This window comes from Ursus arctos, unplaced genomic scaffold, assembly GCF_023065955.2.
Source record: "Ursus arctos isolate Adak ecotype North America unplaced genomic scaffold, UrsArc2.0 scaffold_5, whole genome shotgun sequence".
Lineage (NCBI taxonomy): Eukaryota > Metazoa > Chordata > Mammalia > Carnivora > Ursidae > Ursus > Ursus arctos.
The window spans coordinates 79,856,972-79,864,786 of NW_026623067.1; the positions used below are offsets into that span (position 1 = coordinate 79,856,972).

The following is a 7,815-nucleotide window of genomic DNA, read 5'->3' on the forward strand; positions in this document are numbered from 1 at the left end:
ATGAATTTTAAGGAAAAGGAATGACTTTCTGTATAAATTTATTTGTATAGATGTTGTTGTTGTTTTTTATTTTAACTTTATTTCTTTGTTTAATTTTTACTTTTGGATATTGATTTTTCTATATGGTAAATGGAAGCTCCACTATTTGTGCATTTTGATCCATGCCACTTAGATTAATAATTTTTAAGTCACATTATAGGAAAAATACTTCAGCATTGAAATTTTATATAAACAGGTATTACTATTTATTTTCAGTTACTGTATCTCATTAGAATGATCTCTCTTTATTTAATGCATGGCACCTTTTGCTCAAGCAGGCTAACCGGTAGGGATAAATTTGGTCAGCATAATGTCTCAAAATATATGACAATATAAGCTCTTGAAACGGACAGGAAATTCAAAACACCTTTTTCATACAAAATTATATTTCATATAAATTATTTTCTGTTGCATCACATCTTAGATTTTCATTTGAAATCTAAAAAATATTGAAATATCAGGAATAACATCCATACGCACAATGAAAATACAAAATGTTATATTAGCCGATAATGTGGTAACACATTGCAATTATTACTAACATTTAAGCCATTCTCTTGGTGTCAACTTGGTATCACACAGAGAAATGCACTTAGAGCCAGAAGGTAAGGGCTACAAGGTATTCTTCCATTTAGTCGTTAACTTTAGTTATGAGACTCAGGTCTCTGAGCTGGAAAGTCCTGATGTATGAAAAAGGAACCACAGAAAAATTATGAAATTAACCATTCTATTCAAACCTTATATAAAACAATAGTAGGGAGAAAACTTCGATTCGTTGACACACTTATTTATGTACATACCTGAGCAATCACTGGGCCTCAGCAATATGCACCTCATATTAAGAAATTTGTTTCATAACATATAAGGCAAAGGACTCATTCAAATTGGATTTATTGGTTTTATTAATTGGATTTATTTATTGGATTTATTAATATCACCCAAAGCAGCTGGTCTGATAGAACTAAGGAATGATCTGTTGAAGATTTACTAACTGTGCCAGTGGGGAGACAACACTTTACAAAGGTGGGTGCTCTCCTCCATAATATTTTATGTACTTTGAACCAGTTGTTGATATATAATTCTCTTTCATTTATAGCCAGAATATAAGTCCAGATGACACTTGAGTGATAGAAAAAAAATCTAAAGTCCTAAGTGCAATACTTTGACTTCTATATTCTTCACCTAAGGACTCTGCTTATTCAGAAAAATCTAGCAATGGTTAGACTAAAGTGAAAATCAATACTACCACTTTACTACCCCAGTGGTAGAAGATAACAGAAATCCATAGGAACCCATTTGAGGAAAAATATCAAAAGCTGAGACCCCAAATAACCTTATTTCACTGATAAAGGCTACGGATGGAATTAAGGTACCAATCAGCTGACTTTTAGATGGGGAGAGTATCCTAGATTATCCAAGCGGGCTCGATGTAATACAAGGTTCTCGAAAGTGGAAAGATGAGTCTCAAGAGAGTCAACATGCTATGCAGTTGCCTTTGAATACGGAGGAAGTGGTCATGAGTCAAAGAATGCCGATGGCCTTTGAAAGCTGGAGAAGGCAAGGAAATGGATTCTTCTCTAGAGTTTCTAGAAGGAATGCAGCCCTGCTCATATTTTGATTTTAGCCAGTGAGACCATTTCGGATTTCTGACCTCAAAAACCATAATATAATTTTTATTGTTTTAAACCATTAAAATTTGTGATAATTTGTTTACAGCAATAATAAAAAACTAATACATGCAAAAAAATTGTTGCGTTTCAGGTTGCCTGGGTGGGCTCAGTCAGTTAAAAATTCAAGTCTGGATTTTGGTTCAGTTTATGATCTCAGGGTCATGGGATCAAGACCTGAATCAGACTCTGTGCTCTGCGTCAAGTCTGCTTGAAGATTCTCTCCCTCTGTCCCTCCCCCCACTCTCACTCTTGCTGTTTCTCTAAAAAAAAGAAAATCTCTAAAAAAATCGTTTTCAGCCAAAAATCATTGATATAAGCAATTTCACATGGTTCAATCTATATATGACAACTGATTTTTTAAAAAAGATTTTAAGTAATCTCTATACCCAACATGGGGCTCTAACTCACAACCCCAAGATCAAGAGTTGCTTTCACTACGGACTGAGCCAGCCAGGCATCCCAACAACGGACTTTTCAATCCATTAACTGATTCCCCCACTGTTATTTGTGCATCGGTTACAATTTTGCCTTTGTGTATTTAATTTGCCTTTCTTATTTGTAATGTAAACTAGATTGAAATTCTGGGCAACTGTATGAAATCTTGATGCTTGATATTTGGGACGGAGTCTGAATCAAAAACGTAGAGTTAATTAACAAACATTTCTAAGGTAAGGCATATGATACAGGGGCAGGCTAATTTTCTCAAATATATTTGCCCCAATTATTTTCAACGTTAAAGGGTTTATGGTAATGGGTAGAAGATTAAAATGTAATGCAATACGAATGAAATCTTGCCCTTTCTACGTCCTGAAAACCCTGTTCATTATGTCCACTAGGGAGCTAGAATGGAGGATATACACAGCCTTAACTCTCATTAGACATCATGATATCAAAGGAATTTTATAAATGCCTGAAGACTCTTCTTAATTTTCTAAATGCCAAGAGAATCTTCTAAAACTTCCCAGCCAGACATTTTCTGACTTCTTTCAAGGTACCCCCATAATCTCCAAGGGCCACAGATTCTGGAATGTATGTCCAGAAGCACAGAACTAAATTTTAATAAGGGTTTTGATGTGTTTATATGCAGTTAGTAATTTAGGTTATTTGAACCAAGCTCTACTCACTCATAAAAAGTCAAAAGAACTTTGGAAGAACAGTTATGATATGTCTGTATTACTATTTTAATTAACCCACTTACACTGTGACAAAAGGAAATCTCCAAATATTTTTTAAAGTTGCATAGGCATATGACTTTTGCATTTTTTTTTAATTTTCAGAGAGATTCATCTAATGATAAATAGACTTCTAAGACATCCATGTGGAAAGAAAAACAGCAGAAGGGAAGAATATTTCAAGTATTTTTAGTGTAATTCTGGCCATTCTGCTAGGAAATTTTAATTTTTTAAGTATGTAAAAACAATTTTTCTGTCCGCTCTTGAAGATGGTTCGATATGGCACATATGGGAACGACACCTCACTAAAAAGAATTTTAGATAAACTCATCACAACACATGATTCAAGATGTATCTATTTGCATGCTGTCCCCAAGGAAAAAGGTTCTGTGTGAGTTAAAATAACTTGTGTATAAGTGTATTACTGTTTAGTATTTTAAATGTTTTAGGCCATGAAAATTTGTCTTTATGAATGAGAAAGTTCCATTAAAAGAGAAGCTATGTAATGTTTATTCTTGATTAGAAATAGCTCCTTGATGTATTTGGCCCCAGGTGATAATCATTGCAGCAAAGCTTAAATTTCCATCTGTTTTCCACAACATTGGTCAAAAAAATATACTGTAACTAAATGAAATATATTTATCATTTTTATGCTTTATTACTCTGGGATATCCTAGCACTTTCTAAGTTTCCACAAGTACATATGGATTCTATGGATTTCCTAGTAAACAAAAGCAAAGAATAATCAGTGAGATATCACTTCCGATGAAATAATGTCCTAAAACAGTGTCCTATTACCCTTGTTTTTCTATTTTTCCTTACTCTGTGAACTATCTCTTTCCAAATTGGAAAGTTCAGTAATTGCTAATACTCAAAATCAATTTCACAATCAAATATTTTCTCTCAAGTCAGTAACATTTGTGATTCTGAGATTTTATATGTAAATGAGCAATTTATATTTAAGTTTAGACAATTACAAGTTAAAACTCAACTGAAAATAGCGATTAAAATATGACAAGGTGTATAATGAAATGTTTACTTGCACTTTTTCTTAGGTTTGTAGTAACACAAAAATCACCATTACACTGCATGTTAACTATACTGGAATTAACATTGAACTGAAAAAATTAGATATTAACAAGTATGAATAACAAACAAAAATAAAGGCGATGGCCACATTTCTTACCCTAATAATGATTATCCTAATAAAAGACTTAGTGAAAGGGCTATTGATCTCTTTAAATCTTTGTATTTAGAAGTTCTAAGTTATCTTGTATCTTTTTTACTTCTCTATTTTTTCCCCAGAGATAAATTTAATAAACCATTTTTGGTGTCTATCCTAAAATGAAGACTGAGTTTGGTGTGATTTAGTGACAACTAGCTTGAAAACTCCAAGCAAGAAGAGATGGAAACCATTAGAGGGGTTCATTGTTGAGGGACAAAATCCATAGAAAAGTGTCTAATAGATTTCTCTATCTCTGTTTGACTCCTTCTAGATACCTCACAATAATTGTCCTAAACATAAGTTTTTTTAGAGCACGAAACTAAGTTATTTGGAAAGGTAAAAAAACTCAGTGTAGGATAAAGAATGGGATTAATATCAGAGGTGCTATTAATTATCTTACTGGCCACTGGATAGTCCCCCTACTTCAAAAGTTATCCAGTCCCAAATGACAATATTGTGCAGACTGAGAAAACTTGACCTACCTAAATGCAACACTTTATTCAGAAGTTATCCAGCATTTTCTTATTTTTATTACTTTTGTGTCCCATCTAGAATTGTCCCATTTTTGAACTTAAATGATTTATCTGTACTTTTAACTTTATGCTGATTAGTGTATTAAGAAATCATTATTCTATTTCATGGTTAATGTTAAAACCTGAACAATTTGGAGATTCTGTATACCCCACATAATCACTAAGTAGCAAGTCAACATTGCAGCAGATACTGTTGCCCCCGCCCGGACCCCCACTCATACTCATTTTACCATGAAGAATGCCTCTGTAGAACATAGCAACTTTCTATCTGAGGGACGTTTTTTTTTTTTTTTTTTTTTTTTTTTGCTAGAGGAGCACATTTATTTTCAATTAGGACAAGCCACAAGTGTCAGACTTATTGACTCAAGTAAGACTCAACTAATGACTAATGGGAGAGAGTGGATAAGCCTATTAGTTTCCTGTGCCTTAACTGATAATAAATGCTTTTACTATGTTCCCAGAGTTCCCCAGCTGGATGAACTTCAATTGTCCTTCTCCACTGGCTTCTTTCTTGCTTGCTATTCTTCCCCACTACCTTATTGATGTTTTCTAGAATCACTTCTCAAAAAAAAAAAAAAAATTTTTTTTGTCTTTACTCAAACTCTACCCTCAAGGCCTGCATCCGGGTAGCCTAAACTAAGATATTATTCATTAAGAAATTAAAGAGGACTAAATGAATAACGAAGTGAAATTAAGCCTTGTACTACAGAGAGATACTGAAAACCTCAAGGTACAGAGTAGTAGTCTTTGGGAGTCCCAGTGGGATAGGAAACAAGTATCTTAGAGAAGGTGGGAAAAGAACATGAAAAAGAACAATGAAAATCTTCATGATAGCTATTTCCTCACATATCTAAAAAAGATTATTTTGATGTAGTCCTGGGATAGATTAAAAACAGAGCCAGATTATCTTACTATGATAAAGGCTTTGCTATATATTTTCAAAATGTGGTAAATGGATGAATACTCAAACTCATTCCATTGATCAAAAACCCCCATATACTTCTAAACTCAGTAGGAAGCGACCTGGCTATTCACTTGCACATTAGTGAACACACGCAGAAAACAGGCTGTGATTGATCCCCAGTAACCACGCCATGCCATGTTACACCACACCTCTGGCCAAGCACCACGTGCTTTGTCGTTTTCTGAGGACAGGAAGCACAGAAAGCGTATTTTTATTGTCCCACTCTGACCGGAACAGAGGGAGGACTGACCGCATATCCCCTTAAATCCCTTCTAAGAAATTTATTTTGCATTTGATGACTATGACTGTAACTCAAATTATTGCTCTTAAGGTAGGAAAGCACCCTATAATGTAGGAGATAAATAAATGGTTTTCTAATAAGCAATAAAAGCCTTGACCACTTAGTATCTAATAGGGGTATACACTTCTAAGTATTAAAATAATGCAATCACTTAACTACACCTTGAATACATTTTGTTGATACACAATCTTTAATATCAAGACAGAAATATTTTTTAAAATAATTACTGTATTAAGATACAAAGCAAAATGAATTACTTGTTTCAAAGCCATGCTGCAATGAGGTCTGAATTTGCTGATAGGCATTTCAAGGCACTAAAAATGATTCATGGAAGAAACATGAACTTGGAAACAGAGATAGATTTGATTGAAGGGTAAAGACATACCAGGGAAAGTGTGCAGGATAAACAAAGACTTTGTAATGGAAAATCTTGAACAGATTGAATCAATTGAGGCTTGAGCAGAAAAGAAATGAACCTGGCTTCTTTACTCACTACTGGTAGAATGAGCCCGGATTTTCATAGTACGCACAAACCACAGAGTGAAGTCTGGGAAGAGAGAGAACTATTTAACTCTAATTGCCAACTATGGCATTCAAACTACCACGTGGGATCCTAAAATACACTTACTCCCTTACCTCATCTTTTGAAATGAATTTCGTATTCTGAATTTTGAATCTAAGGTAACTACGGTTCCTGTAAGTAAGCTCCCTTGTTCTAGGTAACTCTACTGGCCCACAGCAGAGTCAGGATTCTAAGTTAGAATTATACAATGACGCTAGCACTTCCATTAACTTAAACTGCCATTTAATAGAAAAGGCTCTGATAATAGAGACAAAGGAATTAATCCCGATAACTAGTCAGTGAAAATTTCTATGGAGAGGTGCAAAGAAACAGCAAAGACACTGTTCATTTCACTGGAAGTCTTACATGTAATATTTTGATACACAGTCCAGACTTTCGGATCTTCAAAATTAATCAGTTTACTCTTAAGGCTTTTCTTTTTTCTTACAGAGTAACTGAAATACCCCTCTTTGCCCTAGAGTCTATGTGTTTTGTTTTTTTTTTTTTTTTTAAGATTTTATCTATTTGAGAGAGAGAGCGAGCACACACGCACAAGCAGGGGAAGCGGCAGGCAGAGAAAGAAGCAGGCTCCTCACTGAGCAAGGAGCCCATGCAGGTCTTGGGCCCAGGCAAAGGTAGGTGCTTAACCCACTGAGACATGCAGGTTTCGCTATGTGATTCTTAAGAATTCTTTTTTTTTTTTTTTTTTGCGCTTTTATTCATTGGATTTTGAAATCTGCATGAATTGGTTTTAAAAAGTAGGGAGGAAAAAAAATCACACAAAAAAAGGCTTTAATAAGAACACATGATGAAAGAAAATCCCATCACACATAAAAATGCTAAAATGGAAAGCTGGTGAAAAATGGTATTTGCCATATAAAGCCTAATCATATTGTTTAAATATTTTAACAGGTGTTGGAAATACCATTTGGAAGATGTGGCAGCCTCTGCTTCAACTTGCTCCGTTTAACTACTGTCCACCTCAGTAAAACTGATTCACCGCCATAACTACGGTACACACACACGAGGCCACTGGTGAAGAAAAATGGTGGTTGTGGATTATGCATATCAATGTCTTTAAGAAACTAGCACACAGCAACACTTTTCATTAAAAAATTAACAAGACGAATTATCATTGCAAAACAGTTGATAATAATTAAAACTACAAAATACACTTACAACCAAAAAAACTAAAGAATCATAAAAAATGAATTAAAATGAAAAAAAATTACACTACTGTGCCTATAAGAAACATACTAAAATAAAGCATTTAGACACATATAACCCACATAATTATATACCGGATATACTTTCATGATTCACAAAATTATTATATACGAAGAAAGCTA

The 7,815-nt window shown here is 34.1% G+C and overlaps 1 long non-coding RNA gene across 1 annotated transcript in view; it reads right to left on the reverse strand.

Moving 5' to 3' along the window:
- LOC113255041 (uncharacterized) overlaps positions 1-7,584 on the reverse strand; it is a 214,156-nt gene extending 206,572 nt beyond the window's left edge. Inside the window, exon 1 of the long non-coding RNA XR_008957476.1 lies at positions 7,392-7,584. This is a non-coding gene — a long non-coding RNA (uncharacterized LOC113255041). The remainder of the gene's footprint in view (positions 1-7,391) is intronic.
- Positions 7,585-7,815: the final 231 nt, after the last annotated feature.